Source organism: Plectropomus leopardus, chromosome 16 (assembly GCF_026936395.1).
Source record: "Plectropomus leopardus strain MGB_pleo_1.0 chromosome 16, ASM2693639v1, whole genome shotgun sequence".
Classification (NCBI taxonomy): Eukaryota; Metazoa; Chordata; class Actinopteri; order Perciformes; family Serranidae; genus Plectropomus; species Plectropomus leopardus.
In genome coordinates, this window is record NC_142191.1 from 4,663,923 (window position 1) to 4,682,585 (window position 18,663).

An 18,663-nucleotide genomic window follows, 5' to 3' on the forward strand; every position below is an offset into this window, starting at 1 on the left:
TTCTTGTAAATAAAATACATCGATTTCAGACCAGAGTTATGATTTAGATACATTATTATAGAAGTGATTTAATATACAAACAGCTGAAGTGAGTTGAGATGTGAATTGTTTTCCCTCGTGCACGTTTGGGAATAATCTTCCGCACTTTCAAGGCTGCGTATTTGAGCGTGTAGTCACGCGGGGAATGCGTTTTTGGTGCGGGTGCGCACATATGGAGAGGGAGAACCTGGCTATAAATAAACAGGGCAGTCAGGCCGCGCAAGTGTGCGTGCGAGCGCGCGCAAAACTGATTTCTTGATGGCCCTGTTAGGACCCCAAATACAGACTCCAGTGAGCACAAGTGACCGCAAAACTGTTTGAAATGCAGCATTTACGCAGAATAAAGGACCATCCCGCAATCTGCTAATTTGTTACTTAGCAACGTCCTTTTTTTTAAGCTCATTTATCAAAGTTTTGACGGAATAATTGCATTCGATTATGTGAAATGCCATAAGTTACATCAGGATCTCGTTAGGCCTCTTTTTTAAAGTTTGTTTCAGTGATGTTTCCTCCGCTAAAATCACTGCGAAGCTCCAGGCCTCTCGTGGCTTGTTGGTTAAATAAACAAGCCGTCGCCATCGTTTATTGGCATAAATTCAGTGTAAATGATTGGACGTCAAGGGGAAGGCCCGTGCCCATATCCGCGCGGGTTATCAGATCAAAAGCCTCGTGTTTCGCTCCCCGCGGACCTGCAGGAATGTCACGTTTCTTAATGAAGCCGTGAGAATTAAAGAGGCTCCGCTCCGTTTGAAATGGAATTTAGTTTCGATTCAAAATCCGCAGGACTCCTCCTGGCACATGGCAGAAAAAGACTCCAAAATGTTTGCTCATAAACGTGTGCATACAACCACAAACATCAATAATCAAAAGGATGCTTTAGTCTATTCACAGCGTCAATTATTTGTGTTTCCCCTTAATTACATTTAAGCGAATTCTGATTTACAATCAACGTTTACAGAAACAAACAAAAATACCTTTAATTCTATTTTACTTATTCCTTAATATTATTAAACAGTTTAAATATTGAGAAACATTATAGCTAAATAACTTGCATTTATTTTGAAATATGATAAAAATTGAGGTGTAAGAAGGATTTTGAACTGGCATTTAACAGGCCTATTGGAGGTTAAATTTTTTTGACTATCCTCAACGAAATGCGGATAAAATTAAGGACATTTGTCATGTTCTGATAGTTAAAAAAAAATAAACCTCGGACTTTAGCTCACCAAAAAGTCTTATCTGATAAATTTTTCCATCTTAGAAATAATAAGAATAAATAATTATATAAAATAAAAGTGGCAATAATAATAATAATGAGTATAATAATGAACATAACGATAATATCAATAATAATAATAATGGTGATAATGATATATTTCTCATGTTTTACTTTTATGTATTCATTTCTATTGCTGTTAACAGTTGGGATAGTCGGTTAACTGTTAATTGGCGCAGTTTCATTATCATAATATGAATCATCACCATTTTCGTTGCAGCCATGTCTAGTTTAGCTTTACAAATATATTTACACTTTTTTTAAAAGAAAAAAACACACATTTTTTTAAATTAATTATTTAATTATTATTGGTGCTTTGGTCTTTGCATCTCAGAGATCACTATCATCTTCCCCTGGTGTTCGGTTATTTAATAGGCTAGCTTATAATATTATAATAATTCTATATAATTCTATATATAATATATCTATATCTATAATATCTATATATAATCCTATATTGATTTTTGAGGGATTATAGCAGGACACAGCCGTCCAGGAATACAAAGATAAAGAAAATTCACTTTAACACCTAAAACGTGTATTGCTCTATTGTGAATTTGCTCTATTACTAAGAAACTGAGAAAGTTCAGTAAGTATCTGTGGACAAAATTACCTGAAAGTGTTTTGAGACAAAGTAATTGTGGATATTTTGGGCGTCTAAAATATATATCAGCTCATTTTCTCTCTTTGTGGCCATGCATGCAACGATTCGCAGCCTTCCTCTCTGCATGCATTTGCTCTAAAAATAGTGTAAATCTCTCTCTGTCCGAAAACTTGTTGATGTATCCGAGCCAGTCTGGCAGCTGTGTGCACCGTTTGTGATGAACGCAGCTACGTTTTGCACATTATGTGGAAAAAATCTCGGGCCTTTTATGTATTTTGTTGTGTTTCTATTCATTTCTTGCAGACTGTGTGTGTGTGAGACTGTCTTTGTGTCAGTTCTGCTGAATATCACAATTTGTCAGCACCTGAACGTGATTGAATAAACGGTTTGAGAGCGGATGCAAGCGAAGCATTTACCTTTTATCCCTGCATGGAAAATTTAAAATAGACGATTTTTGTTAAACAAGTGTAAATCACTGTTTGCCCGCGACAGGCTCTCCCTTCATCCACGAAAATGCACGTGCACCATTCTAATTGGCTCGGGCTGTTTCTTTGATTTATTACTGCGCAGTCTTTAACAGCCATTTAGCGCATATTGGAAAAAACGGCACGTTAAGGTATTTAATAATTTATCAATAACTAATTAACTTTTTCATAATAGTTGATACAGGCTTAATAATATTTATTTAATTCCATAATACACTGTAAAAAAAGTTGGTTTTACAATTGAAAAATTCTAGGAAACAGATTGCCTTGAAAATGTAAGTAAATTCATCTCTAGTCTTTGTTTACTTTATATCTCTTTAAGTTATTTGATTTGATTTAAGTATTTTTTATTGTCTTTATTTTTAAACAAAGTTTAAAAAATTACAAAACAAATTGTCTTTGATCCTGCTACATATTTGGAGTTGAAGGATGAGTTAATTAAAATCAGCAGCTACATCAGAGTTTTGTGTCCTTTTTGGCTCTGAACAAGGTCCACCCATCCAGTAAAAGATTAATCCAGGATGTTAGGAGTTAACCATGTCTCTGTGAAGATGTGAACAAAGCAGTCTCTGTTTATATGTAGAAGCATCTCTCTCCCTCTCCCTATGTATGTATGTATGTATGTATGTATGTGTATATATATATATATATATATATATAAACTAACTTCATCATTGTCAAAATCCTTTTTGTGATGATCAACTTAAGTCAGACTAGCTCTGTTTATTGATGTTGCTAACACTTGTTGCAGCAACTTGTTGCACGATTAAGTAAATGCAGCTAATTTCAGCTAAAATTAACAATTAGTTAATAAAGTAAACATAAATTAAGATTAATAGTTATATTTATTTTCCGTTTGCAAGGTAATCGGTTTCCAAGAGTATTTTAAGATGAATTTGTCAGATTTTACAGTGTACACTTCATTTTTATAATTTTCTTAAGCAAATTCTAGTGAAACAATGTCACCAGAATATATTTGTAAAAAAAAGCCCAAATTAGGCCTGTAGGAACACATGCAGGTGCGTGGTATACCTGGTGATTTTTAACGGCTCTGGGCGTCATTCAGCCAATCAGAGGCCGTCAAAGTGTCGTTTTAAAACTACAGTTAGTCGCTGTGAATGTAGGCGTAACCCACTGCGCTCTGAATAGGCTGTTTATTAAAAACCTTTGACATAATTACCTGCGAGCTTTGAAGGGACGCCGGGTCGGGCAGAAGTGTGTAGCAGGGGAGTCTGGGTAATACATTGTTAACAGTTATTTAGCGCGTGCTAATGGGCACGTGGATCGCTGCCAGGGCTTTTATGGCGGAAGTGGCATGAGTGGCGGGGGAAGGTGTGTGTGTGTGTGTGTGTGTGTGTGTGTGTGTGTGTGTGTGTGTGTGTGTGTGTGTGTGTGTGTGTGTGTGTGTGTGTGCGTGGGTGTGTGTGTGTGGGAGAGAGAGACAGTAGGGGAGAACAGGGTTGGTTGTTACACTTTCATTACAAGTTGTACTTTCATTTGAATCTTTCAAAAACAATCCTTTATCATAGGTGTAGATTTTGGGGGGAGGACCCAGGGGACACATCCCCATCAGTATTTGGAGCATGTGCAGTTGTCCTCCACAATAAAAACAAGAGAAGAACTGTTTAATTTCGACAGAATCAAAGACATTTATAACATAAATCGGTGCAGAAGGGTTGCAAATTGGCGTTTAAAAATGTACCAGAATTCAGGAAAAAGAGTGATGCACAAAATTTTCTGGCGGCGGTTCCCGAAGCTCCTGTTTCATATGTGTCCCTTCCCCAATGCTCAAACAAAACCTACACTCTTGTTCCTAAAAAATTCCCTTTGTGACTTTTCTCAGCTTAATGTTCAAAAGATATGGACGGTCAAATTTTGTGACAGCCATCCACATGATGAGGTCGGTAGTCGCACACTATGAGGTTGGTTTTTCCCAAAGTTACAGACTTAGGTTTAGGTAAAAGAGGCACATGGTAAGGTGTGGAACAAAAACACACTCTCACAAACACACACACACACACATCCACACCCACCCACAAGCGAACTCCAGACACGAAGGTCGGTCATTTCCGCCCGCCCTGTAAGTGCATTCGTGCTCCTTTTATTACGTGGTTACCAGCAGCGTTATTACCTGATTTTGTCTTTCAGAATTCAGGTGCTGGCGACCGGTTTCATCCGGCAGTGTTATCATCTGACGTGTCTGTGTGCATTGCATGTGGACATGGAAGGTGGCTTTTGGCGTCACACTCCTACTCCAAAAGCACCGACTGAGCGTCACTGTGTGTCGAGTTCAGAGCGAGAACAGGTTGAATATAAACTAGTGAGTTATGTAAAAAAATCACCTCCTGTACAGTTATCATGAATTTTGAATTTTAGCTCTAGAGACCAGAAGTATTTTTTTGTCAGGCTGTAAACATGTTTATTTCTGCTGTAAAGTTTGGCATTTTAACATGAGGGTCTGTGGGGTTTCACTCTGTTTAGAGTCAGCCTCAAGTACAGGAACAGCAGTTTTTGGCACTTCAGTGTACTCTTCATTTTTTAGCCCTGGAGGTTGGCACCTGGAAGAGAAACACAGAAGAGCTGGATATTTACCTTTAACAAACACGAAAAGTCCTCAACTCAATTTCAACTCTCTTATTTCTAAAATTACCCTAAAATAGAACGTGACAACCGACCCCAGTCTCCCCTACAGTGGTGACATACTGCCTCTTAACTCTTTGAAACCTGGATCGACATCACTTTTCTTGTGCTGCATTCAGACAACTTTCACAAGTATTTGAACCTTTGGACCCTCAGCAAATTATTGTTGTTTTTCCCCCAAAGCATGTAGGAAAAGGAAATGAGCAACTTTAGCAACTTGCAAGTAGATTTAGAGAATTATGTGTTTCATAATTGTAGTATTTTTTACCAGATTACTATAGGTTTTAGGCAGTTTTTTAGGTCATGTCCTTTTTTCTTTTTATTTTTAAAAAAAATCATTTTCAGGTAATTTTTGTGCATTTTAGTATTTTTTATATATTTATTTTATTTTATTATTATTTATTTATTTTAATTAATACTATATATATATATATATATATATATATATATATATTTTTTTTTTTTTACAAATTTCTTGCTTATTTCTGGGTCATTTCTTTTTAAGGTGCTCATTGCCTTCTTCCCATGGTTTTGAAATAAATCAAGCCAGTTTGCTCAGGTTTCAAAGTGTGAAAGGTTTTCAGAGGTGAAGCCTCTCCTCAGTTGTCTAATGTGTAATTTTGATCTTTCCTGCCATCAGGACAGTTTAGTGCTGAAACTGTGAGTGAGAGAGTGTCGTCAAACAGCAGACGGACATATAGTGATATATACGCGTCCAGCTTCAGCCATCTGCCTCCCTGCAGGCTGAGGGGTCCCTCGTCACCCTGGGGGGCCGAATCCCAGGCAAGAACTGCCGGATCCCCCGTATGGCTCCACTGGGAAAGTCATAACTGCAGCTCCAGCTCTATTTGCAGTCGTGCCAACACTGCAGAGCAAACGGCCGGGGCCCCTGTGAGCACATCCTGCTTATGCTGGCCCGCGGTCCCTCGTCATCCAAGTGAAGTGACCCCTGCTCTCTTTCATAAAGTTAACCTTCCATTGAAAACGTGGTATTTACTGACGCGCTTGATAGGAATTGATGGATCTATGACATTTATTGAATATTTTTACGAGCCGGTTCTGGTCGTGACGCCGTTTATTCAGGCCTCCGAGCGCCTCGGATGTTATTCAAGTTGAACTCCTGCTCTGGCTGCAGATGCCTGTCTCCTGCACTCACGCACACACAGACAGATAGAAAGAGAGAGACACAGATGACTGAAGCTCTCTGCAGCGCCGAGTTACAGCGTGAAGCTGCCGGACTGGCGCTGGATTCATCCTCGTATTCACAGATTAGAAATATAACGCTGAGCAAAGCCAGGTCTGTCACCACACAGCCTGTCACATCATTATTTTAACAACATCAAACTGAGACACATCCAGAGTCTTTCGCTCTTCATCAATGCAGTTTATCAGAGCAAAAATCAGGAGTCAGGACTGAACAAAACATCTCCGTTAACCCTTCAAGACCTGAGCAAATTATCTCAGTTTCTTTCAAAAACTCGGGCAGCAGGCAGTGAGCAACTTAACAAGAAATGGCACAAAAATTCACAAAAAATCAGTAAAAAGTTACAAGAAAATTTTAGCTGATACGATGCTTGAGCGCCTTGAGCAGCACTGTAACCATAGTAATTTACTCACTCTTTCCCAGGTGTGTGAGAGGAGAGGAAGAGAGCGCTGTGCTGCTGTCAGAAGTTATCAATTATTTATTTTTCACCGTGACCAAATACACTTGTAGCCTGAGAGTGTGTGAAAAGTGTCAATTGTGTGTGTCTCATAGTCAATGCGAGAGTTTGCAGCTCTGTCAAGTTACTATAGTCATAATTTTTGCTCATGTCCCACAGCTGCTCCACTTCAGCACATGTAAACACCAGATCATATCAGAGGACATCCCGTGTAAACAGCTGACCGATTGAGAAAATGTGTGCATGTAAACGCAGCTATGTTTACGTGAAAGACTGTCAGCTCTTTACAGATGTTTGATGCTGTCAATCACAGAGCTCTAAGATTCATAACTGACTAAAAACGCTCACTCACAATTCCACTTTGTACTCTCTGGCCAATGATCATTATCCATATGCAGACGTTTGCTCCGGTATTACTTCATTTACAAATACATCCTTGGACTGCAGCCATATTTATCCTCCTGCATGTCACTCAGACAGAGCAGACAGAGCAGACAGAGCAGACAGAGCTGACAGAGCCGACAGAGCAGACAGAGCTGACAGAGCAGACAGAGCAGACAGAGCCGACAGAGCTGACAGAGCAGACAGAGCCGACAGAGCCGACAGAGCCGACAGAGCTGACAGAGCAGACAGAGCAGACAGAGCTGACAGAGCAGACAGAGCAGACAGAGCCGACAGAGCTGACAGAGCAGACAGAGCCGACAGAGCCGACAGAGCCGACAGAGCTGACAGAGCAGACAGAGCAGACGCTCTCAGGCCTTTATTACCTTCACTGTTGGCTCAGTGCGTGAAGAGCTCGCCTTCAACCTGGGAAACACGACAGCAGCATCTGAATCTGTCCAGCTTGATCCCACGAGGGGATTTTAAACTTATTTAAAAGTTTGTGTAAAGAGATTTCTGTCCAAACATCTTAGAAATGTTGGAAATTAATTGTTGAAAACATGTAAAGGGACTCATTACTTCGAGTTAGACCATAAACTGTTTCACACCATTTTACCGCTTTACATTTTTTTCCAGCGGGCCTGAACGGGTGGCTCCATGACGCACCGGAGCCCTACTTACATAACCTCTTCACCTTACACTCTAGCATTATAAAAACTACCAGCATTGCTAGCACCGTAGTTTCGCCCACTTGTTCTCGAGTCAGTACGCTGTCGCTCATTTTTTCGTTAGCTAGCCAGGCCTTTGTCTCACAAGAGCATCTTTCTTGGTTGCTTGAATTTGCAGACCAGCTCGGTCGCCTTATACGAGTTTGTTATACAAGCTTCTCTCAATACTTGCTTGTGTTTTAAAATTTTTTAAATCTGTTTCCACTTTGCTTTGCTTTCACTTAAACGTTGTATGTGTGATATTAATAAATCTGTCTGTGACTAATTGTTATGTTTTTCACTGAAACACAAACAAATGTAATTTTTCATCCCACAGCCACCAAAGCATGAAAACATGCAATGTAGTATTTTTTGGGTGTCATTCTGGGCTTTTGCTTTGGAATTTGTCATTTTTGCTATTTTCCACCTGATGATGTCATTTATACCATATTTGGCAAATGGAGGAAATACATGCTATTTCCATGAGGTCCACTGTCACAATCCATGTTGCTAAAAGTCACTGACATATGTGTTTATTTGTTTAAAAAACATTGTGTCAGCTGGTAACAAACTTTTGTTTTTAACCTTCTTTTCCAGCTGCTGGAAAAAAGTATCTGGTCGGAGGCTTTTGGAGAAAAGACTGCCAAGACTCAGCAGCAGGTAGGAAACTATTCATGCTCTAAACAAACTCAGAACACCAGTAAAAGTGTCACGGCAACATTTCGAAATGTAGGCTACTAGCAGCAAAACCAAAGGGTTAACTGCAAATGAAAGCTAAATTAGAGGTTCAAAGTTAATTTGTTTGTCCACTTAGTGGTATGAATCATTTCTGTTGTGAAAATGGTCTGTAACCGTCCATGTGGTTTGTACAGTTTTGTATGTTTATTTAGCCTTTAGGGACTGTTTGGTGCGTTTTACGCACTTTTTATTCTTCATACGTTTATAGTTTTGGCTGTGTTCGGGCATATGGCATACATTTTGGCAAGATTATGTATTTGTATTTGATCTTAGAATTTCCAGCTTATTTCCAACTTTTTTTTAAATCTAAAAACATAGTGGCATCATGACAAAAACCTGGCATTTGAAGGGTTAAAATTCCAAAAACTGATGAATATTTAATATTTATTGTTAAGACTGATGCAATATGAGTGTGTGTGATATTAAAGGTCCCAAAGGGTTAAACTTCAACAAGGTCATCAGCTCTGCAGGACTGGCTCACATGGACTGGAGTCAGCGGGAGACTCAGTTATACATATTTATCCGGCTGATCTAAGCTCTGTTAATTACAAAGCAGAGTCATAATTTTCGGAAATACGCAAATATTTATTTCCTGGCATTGAAAACGCCGTAAAACAGACACATAAAGATCCAAAATACTTCTGCGCTCGTGTCAATATGCTGCCAAAGTAATGTGTTTATTTCATCAGCTCATAGTCTTCACTTGGTTGATCATATACGTTTGACCCCGGCTTTTGTGCTTGTAGCTGCCCCATCATTGTGCTTTGGATGAGAGTGTGTTAAAAATGAGCTTTATGCTGTTACATGGCAACAAAACAACTCGTCTCATTACCTCACTGCCTCGAAGACAGACAGAGACGAGGGGCAGGCGAGAGAACGAGCGAGCAGGTGCTGTTTTTATGGCTTTCTCCGTCCAGAAAAGAAGAGGTGAAAACATTTTCTCCTCTCATAACCTGTGAAACCACACGATGATTCGATCTGAATGTGTGCATGAGCTCATTAGAAGGAAGGACTGTGTGTGCAGAGGCTTTGATTACCCCCTGCTGTTCACTGCCAGGGAATTCTTCAACTGATAGGTGTGTGTGTGCGTGTGTGTGTGTCTGTGTGTGTGTGTGTAGTCTGTCATAGTGTGTAATCACCTCTATAGTTTCCTGTGATTAGGTTGCATAATGAGCTGCTAAAAAGTGCACAGATTAGAACTATGGTTAATTAAGCTCCAAGTACTCCAGACCTTTTTTCTTCGGATGTTCCGCTCTCATTCGCCCACGCACACACACACACACACACACACACACACACACACACACACACACACACTCACACACACACACACTCACACACACACACACGCTAACGAGCGCTCAGCTCATCACGGAAACGCCGCAATTTGAAAATAACAACAATCATAAAAAACCATACAAACATCTGCAGCTCGTAACTGACGTCTCAGGCAAACCCCAGCACACGTGCCTCTTAAAACTGGAGAACAACGGTTATTTTCATCTCTTAGATGTCGGAGTTTTATTCCTTTTCTCTTTCTCTGGCTCAACTGGAACCGTTTAGGCGTTTTTTAATCAAAGATCGGAGTCGTTAAAATTGAGAATTGGCGGCTAAGGCGTCCGGTGAGCCTGCGTCTCCTCCCCGCCTGCGTTCAGCGTCCAGCCCAGAGCGAACTAGCATTTAGCACAGATTTCAGGAATGCTGTTTTATTACTACATTTAGGAAATGTCTGCGTTAAAACGTGCACAAAACATTCATATGTATATGAAATTTTATAACTTGGTTACAAAAAGATCTTTGTCTTTTCTCACCAGCGGCAGGTACTATTTAAAGCCTTTCAGAGGATCTAATTGGTCGTAATGACACAGTTTTAACTCAGAATGAGACTCAGAAAAGGATTTATTGCCAAATATATTTTCACTCACAAGGAATTTTCTTTAGTTTTTGGTGCACACATTAAACATTCAGAAAACATTAAGAGGATTACAAATAAGGCAAAGTATTGCAAAACTCAAGATCCTCAATATAGAATAGACATATTTACAGTAACGATATGGTAGAGAAACTTTAACCTTTTGAAATCTGAGCAAATTGGCACATTCTTTTCAAAAGGAGGAAGAATTAAGTATTGATAGCATGGACAGTGATAGCAAACATCAGTGCCAGTTTTGTTTTTGTTGTTTCTGCCCCTGAAAAATGCAGAAAAACCCCAAAAAACACCTTGTCTTATTAAATGCAAATAGTAAACTAAAACTACCCCATTCTGAATTCATTTTAATGATACTTTTTATTTGCAGTCAAAAAATGAACCAACCAGAGACCACAGATATTCTCTTAAAGTTAAGTGACTACTTAAGTTGTAAGGAAATTGATAAATCGCTTTTATTTGTTTGTTATTCCTCTTTCACTTTCAGCGCTTTGATAACTGACGTAGATCTTGGCAACAAACAAACGATTGAGTTTGCTAAGTTTGACCCCTCTGGTCAACCTTTTTGTGCAACTGACTGATAAAATCCATCAGTATGTTTTGCGTATAAACACAGTTGCATTACCATGTTTGCACATGTGCATGTCTGCACGTATGCACAAATGTGTGTGCACATGCATGTATATACACGCACACATCTCTTTATTTGTAGCAATATAGCTGCAGTGATACGGCCTCGGGGCGAAATGTGTTTTTGATATAGAGTCTCTTCCTCTCCCGGCATGCCTCTAATACTCTCCCTCTTCCCAGGATAACAGGGTCACAGCATGGAGACCTCAACGACTCCACACCTGGAATAACACCACCCAGAATATCCGCTCCGCTTGTGAGCCGCTCTGTGTGTGTGTGTGTGTGTGTGTGTGTGTGTGTGTGTGTGTGTGTGTGTGTGTGTGTGTGTGTGTGTGTGAGGGAGGAAGATAGGAAAAAGAAAAGAGGGGCTTTATGAATGACAGGGAGAAGGAGGTCGTGTGGTGCAGTCAAGTCATCTGTCTCGCTAATTCCTCTTTCTCTCTCTTTGACACATACTCAGGCACAAACTGAGCACTCTGGTGTTTTTTCGTGACAGCCTGTTTTGCAGCCGAGGAAATATGAAACACCCCGAGGCATTTGTCAGCGGTCAGTTGCATGTTCTTGGTCTTTACTTTTGTGTATGTGTGTGCATTCACGAGGCACTTTTAAAAACTCACAAACCAGCGTGTGCGTCACTACCCCCCCCACCTCAGACACGCTGCTGAGGTCTGATTAATAAAAGATGAGTTTAGGGGAAGTATGAGTGTTTTGATTCCCCCCCTCCGCTCACTCCACGGCAAAAAGAAAAGATGGGATGAAAGAGGGTGAGAGAATGAGAGAGGGCAGGGTCCACTCTGATCACCCCAGGACCACACTGTGAATGGGCCGGAGAGAGAGGGAGGGATGGAGGAAGAGAGGGATGAAGTGAGGACAGAGAGAAAGAGAGAAAATTCATATATCCACCACTGTTTGATGCCTGTGGCGTGCCTCTGTAACTATAGCCCTCTTTCTTTAGCTTGCTCTTTCCCTCCTGCTCCCAGACCCCCCTCTCTCCCCATCACTCCCTCTTTTTTTTTATATCCCTCTCTTTGCCCTCTTCCTGCTGATCTGTGCCAACCACCATGAAACCACCGCCACATTAGAGCCTTTAACGGGCACTGCCTGGCATCCTGCTCCGTCCAAACATATTATAGCCCAGTCGCACATGCACGTTACTGTGTGTGTGTGTGTGTGTGTGTGTGTGTGTGTGTGCATATGTGCATTTTATACAGTTTCTCAATTCACAACTATAGGGTTTTGCCATATATTAAGAGCCGGGGGATATTTTTCATCCTTGCAAAACTGCCACGTGTCATTGTGGCTCCAAATAAACTCCAAAGATGTTGACTGCTTCGAACAGATGGAGGGAGAAGGCGGCAAATAAATGGTTCACATATACCGACAGAAAAATGATATAAAAGCTGAAGAATTTACTAGGAATATGGTTTGGACTGATGTTTATAGAGTGGGATATTATTATTACATTCCTACTCTATTCAGTGCTAGTACAGTGTTGTAGAAGAGAGAATAAAACTGGGCTTTGCTTTGACTCTTTGTGCCTTTTTATGCCTCTGCGCTGGCGACAGTCGTGGCTGGAGGCATTATGTTTGTCTGTCTGCCTGTCCCATTCTCATGAACATGATATCTCAAGAAGGCCTCAAGTAGGGAATTTATTCAAATTTGGCACAAACGTCCTCTTGGACTCAACAATGAACTGATCATATTTTGTTGTCCGAGGTCAATGTGACCTTGTGTTCATCTTATTTTGTGACTGTGATATCTCAAGAAGGCCATGAGGAAATTTCCTCAAATTTGGCACAAACTTCCGCTTGGACTTTACAATGAAATGATTAGATTTGGTTGTAGAAGGTCAAAAGTCAAGGTCACTGTAACCTGTCTCATTGTTGTAAACACCATACCTCAAGTATACTTTGTGGGATTTTTTCTTTTCAAATTTGGCACTAACATCCACATAGACTCAAGAATTAAAAGATTAGATTAGTGGAAAAAGATCACCATGACCTTGTGCCTAACTCACTTTCGTTAAACCAATATATTGTAAACACCTTTAGGGAATTTCTTCAAATTTGGCACAATCATCAACTTAGACTTAATGATGAACTAATTAGATTTTGGTGGTCAGAGGTCACGGTCTCTGTGACCTTGCATCCATCTTATTTGGTGAGCGCGATATCTGTAAGGCCTGGAGGAAATATCTGCAAATTTTAGTGTTAAAGTCCACCTAGACTCAAGGATAAATTGACTAGATTTTGGTGGTCAAAGGTCGCTGTGACCTAGTGTCTGTCTCATTCTTGTGAACACCATGAGGAAATTTCTTCAAATTTGGCACAAACATCTACTTAGACTTAACTATGAACTGATTAGAATTTGATGGTCAAAGGTCTAGGTCACTGTGACCTAACATCTGTTTCATTCTCTTGAACACAGTGTTTGAACAACACCTTGGGGGATTCCTTCAAATTTGACACGAACATCCTCTTGGACACAACAATTAACCTAGTTTTTGTTGTCCAAGGTCAAAGTCAATGTGACCTTGTGTCTGTCTCATTTTGTGAATGTGTGATATCTCAAGATGGCCTTGAGAGAATTTCCTCAAATTTGGCACAAACTTCCTCTTGGACTCAAGAGTGGTCACTGTGACCTTGTCTTATGCTGATACCTCAACACCTTGAGGAGATTTTTTAAATCTGGCACAGACGTCCACCTGTACTCAAGGAAGGAATGATCAGATTTTGATGGTCAGAGGTGACGGATCAAGGTCACTGTGACCTCATCGCTCTTATTCTTGTAATTGCAATATCTCAAGAATACCTGAAGGGGATTTTTTTTTTAATCTGGCACAAACGTTCACCAAAACTTAGTGACGATAGGAATTTGGTGGTCACCCCACAAAACAATGTTTTTGGTCATAACTCGTGCATTTTCACACAAATGCCCAATAGGATAAAATGATGAAGTGATGATGTTTTCTTTTCTGGCCATTACTCAATGTCATATCTCAGGAACAGAAGGGGAGACGTTTGATCAGACACTAAATTGGTGACACTAGTCTTGACACCCTAAAAACTGTGCTGACTGTATAGATCTTTTGTGCTGCCGGGGGAAAGGTGTGTGTGAAGCAGCCATGTTTTCATAGACATGGATGTCATCTGCAATTGCAGCTTGATGGGTTTGCAGAGGCAGTGGTTCTAGTTTTCCCCAGTATTCCCAGCCATCTTTTGATAATTTATCAATCCGTCCTTCCATCACATTTGTGTTTACTGGCCCATCTGTTCATTCATCTTTCTTATATTTTAGAAAATTAGGAGTTGTTGACTTTACTTTGGCCGCACACCAGCTGAGACACTGGCAGTCCTTCACTCAAACCCTCTAATTACTCCAGAAAACTACACATTTTGGTCACAGTTGAGTTGTTAGTGTGTGTGTGACTGTACTCACCAAGTCTTTCAGTCTTTCATCTTTCACATGAACGGACCATCTGAGTATTGTCTGACACACCCACACACAAATGCCCTTGTGAAGGTTTTATGATTTGTTAATGAGGCAGTGAGGATGTTGCTAGCACCCCTGCTGAGGAGGATGCAGCTGGACGGCACTGACCACACCTGCTGACATCACACCGCCTTGCCAAGGTGGTGTCTGTTTGTTTGTTTGTTTGTTTGTGTGTTGTCTAGTTGTGTTGAGATGAGATAATATTTTTAGTGACTAATGGGAACAAGAACTTTTGAAATCAGTCCAGTATTGAGCGAGAGGGCTGCAGCAGTCGGCAGGAAAACAGTAATGTCACCATTTGGGGCATTTTTGTGTCATCAGTTTACGTCCCCTTAAAGGGCTTGTTTTTTTTTTTGTTTTTTTTGTCACTGATAGGCTCAGATTGTTATTCTAAGTGTCTGACAACATTATTGAAAGGACCCATGCAGAGATGCACTTTTCTGTTAAACAGTAAGATCCTTTTTGTTTGACCCTTTGAAACCTGGAGCATAATCACTTTTCTTTTCTTACATGTATTTAAACCTTTGAGCTAGGCTCACACCTTCCTGAAATTTCACCACGTTATACAGCATATGGCAAAAGCTATTACCTTCCACTTTTCAGACCACTAAATACGCAAAAGAAAGTCACTTACCTTTAAGAAAAGTAAAATTCTTACACCAAGACTGAAGACTTACGAAGCTTTATTGCCTTGTTAAGTCATCATAAAACACACATCATTTAACCTCCACAGAACCATAACTCACCCAAATCATTTTGGTTACTCTTGCTTGTATTCCAGTTAGTAAGTCCACTGATCTGACAATCACCAGCTCCGTTTTGGTCAAAATAAATGTGAAATTCACCAAGTTAGAATTTAAAAACCATGCTGTTACAGTCTCTCTCTGTTGTTGCTGGCTGTCGGCTGTTTACAGTCCTGTAACTTCTCCCTCCACCATTCGGTGTCATGTTGTCTTTCAGCTCAGCTGCCTGTTCCACCAGTAGAGACTGGAGAATGAGCTCTGGAGGTGCGTGCTGTGCACTACATACAATGAGTTTAAGAAAGAGTTTTAGAAAGAGGAGTGCCTGTATTTATGACGGTATTGAAAAACATACCTTTTGGGTTTCTGTATACAGTAATACTGTGATAAATGTGCAAAGGGCAAAAGGCAATGGGCAAGTTGTTTGAAAAAATGTTTGAAAATGTTCCACAAATGCAAGAAATTGGTAGATTTAGACAGTTAATTTTAAAAAGCTATAGAAGAAAAAATGTTAGGGGAAAAAATATTATACATTTTATGCACTTTTTTCCAGGTAATTTCCTTATTTGTTTGTTTTTAACTGTCTTTGTCTTTTTTCTTGCTTATTATCAGGTAATTTTCTTGTACTTGTTACTAATTTCTTGCTAATTTTGGCTTATTTCTCCTTTCATTGGTAATTGCCTTCTTCCTATGTTTTTGAAAGAAATCAAGCCCATTTGCTCGGTTTTCAAATGGTTAATCAGCAACAAGTAGGAAATTGCTTTATAAGGCTGGCTTTGCATGCTGCGGTCCAGCCAAACAGATTGAGAGGAGGACAGTATTAAAAGTAGGGTTAGAATATCATTATGGTTTTAGCGTGTTTGTCACTAATCCCACTGATACTTTGAGGCTCCAACACTTATATTGTACTTTTTCCCAGACTGGTAAACATTCATTGCTGTGCAGCCTAAGAAACTGCCTGCTGTAATTACCTGCTCTGCTCAGATCCCATTATGAAAGGGAAACAAACTGTCACATACGCCATTAACTGTTCCTAAACCTCCCTGTAATACACGAGTGTTTGTATTAAACCTTATAAATGTTGTTTTTATAGCCGTGGAGTCAAAGGACACGGACACTGATACTCCCTGACAGTAAAGCCTGCTGCTAATCTGTGTACGTCTAACCAGCGGACTGTTTCTTGGCTCAGCGGTGCTCTGAACCTCTGAAACTGGGCTTTCATAGCACCACACAGTCAGGACAGATTTATCCAAAAATGTCTGATTCTGAGCCCTAATGCTGCGGCTTTATGCAGTGTCTCATTTGTAAAAGATGCGGTGTGTGTATGTGTGCGCACTTGTCACACAGACGCTGCTGAACTTCCTTATTCTATCAAACACATACAGGTCTTATACATCTCATTTTCATCCACGCGGCTACAACATGATATAGCTAGACTTCATCACAGGGATTTTTTTTTTTTTTGTTGCAAATTTGGCACAAACGTCCCTTTAGACCAGCAATGAACTGATTAGAATTTGATGGTCAAAGGCCAAGGTCACTTTGACCTTGCTTCTGTTTCAAGAAGGCCTTGAAGGATTTTTTTCAAATTTGGCAAAAATATTCACCCTGAATTAAAGAAGAAATCATTAAAAATTTGGTGGTCAAAGGTCAAGGTCACTGTGACCTAGTCTGTTGCTTTCTTGGGAGGGCGCTATCTAAAGAACACTTGGAGGAATTGTCTCCAAATTTAGCACAAAAATGTCCACTTGGACTAAAAGAAGAACTGATAAGCATTTGGTGATCAAAGGTCAGGGTCACTGTGACCTCATTCATTGCATTCTCGTGGACACAGAATTTCAAGAACACCTTGAGGGAATTTCTTTAAATTTGGCACAAACATTCACTTGGACTCAACAAGGAGCTGATATGATTTTGGTCATCAAAGGTCAAGGTCACTGTGCTCTAGTCTCTTGCTTTCTTGGGAGTGCAGTATCTAAAGAACACCTGAAGGGAATTTCTTCAAATTTGTCACAAACGTCCACTTGGACATAAAGATGAACTGATTATAATTTGGTGGTAAAAGGTAAAGGTCACTGTGACCTTGTCTGTTGCAATCTTGTAACCAGATTATATTTCTGTGAAGAGACATTGCTGCTGAGTTTCACCTATTCTTGTTATCTCTGTCCTCGTCCACCTCAATCTCCCTCCTTCTCTTTAGTCTCATCTTCCATATCTTCCCCTGTCTTCCCCCGTGGTCCCCTTTTATAATTTAGTGCATGCTTGCCTGTCTTTCAAACAGTGTGGACCGAGGTGCGGTTAGGAAGCAGATACTGTAATTATTTCATAAATCAAGAGTGCAGAGGACTGTTGAAAAGTCCTGTAAATACTGCGGAGGAGTAGTCATGTTTTCTGTGGCTGTCTGCATACATTTGGGACAAAAATAATTCTCCATACAAGCCGGATTGAAGAGCCCAGTGCACAGATAGACGGATATTTAGGGCAGATATATATGTTTTTGTGTGTTGATGTAATACTTTATATTAAACTTTCTTTTGAAGCCGGAGCAATGGTCAGACCTGTGATTTACAGCTTGGATTCTGAACTGCAGTTTACAGCTCTAAATGGGTCATGCTTCTTTTCTGCTGACTTTTAATGTGTTTTCATCAGCCTTGGCCCAGCGGCATGAAAAACAAATTTTTTATATGGGTTCTGATTTGAAAATGTTTTGGAAACCTTGACTTTATGAAGCACACGGCTCCAAAACTTTGCAACAGAGACCAGTCACTATGTTTCCACCTGCAACACAACTATGTTAAATGAGATTGTGAAGACTGAAAGTAGCATTTTTTTGTTTTTTTGTTGGAAAATCTATAAGTCAATCACATGATATCATTAGATACCGGTGGTAATTGTTGTGTGATAGTTATTATATCAATGAGTTTGATCACCGTTGGTAGTCACCCATAGAAATCAAGAGATATATTGCTAATTATGTAAAGAAAAATACTTGCTGTCCTTGACACAAAAGTGATAGTAACAACAGCTTGCCCAGAAATAAAAATTCTGCTTAGAGTCCCTAATTCAGTAGGAAAATTCACAAAACACAATTTCTGTCCAGTGTCATCATTCAGTGCCAATACCAGAAGTGTGAGCCCTTTATGTAGCAAATCAAAGGCTGGAGTTTGCGTCATCATCCAGCAGTTACTTTTGACTTTATAATAATCATAACAAAAATCTTTCCCTAATTTTTTCCAGAGAGATTTTTTTGAGAGAAAGGCTTATTTGCTTTCTTGCAGAGAGTTAGATGATTAGATTAATACCACTCTCATGTCTGTAAATATTGTATGATTCCACATCCAGC

At 39.9% G+C, this 18,663-nt stretch overlaps 1 protein-coding gene across 2 annotated transcripts in view; it reads left to right on the forward strand.

The window, feature by feature from the left end:
- LOC121955085 (uncharacterized) overlaps positions 1-18,663 on the forward strand; it is a 169,755-nt gene that overhangs the window by 105,353 nt on the left and 45,739 nt on the right. For both annotated transcript variants that reach the window (XM_088089692.1, XM_088089693.1), the window contains one exon: positions 8,391-8,453. The gene's annotated coding sequence lies outside the window, so the exon portion shown is untranslated. The remainder of the gene's footprint in view (positions 1-8,390; positions 8,454-18,663) is intronic.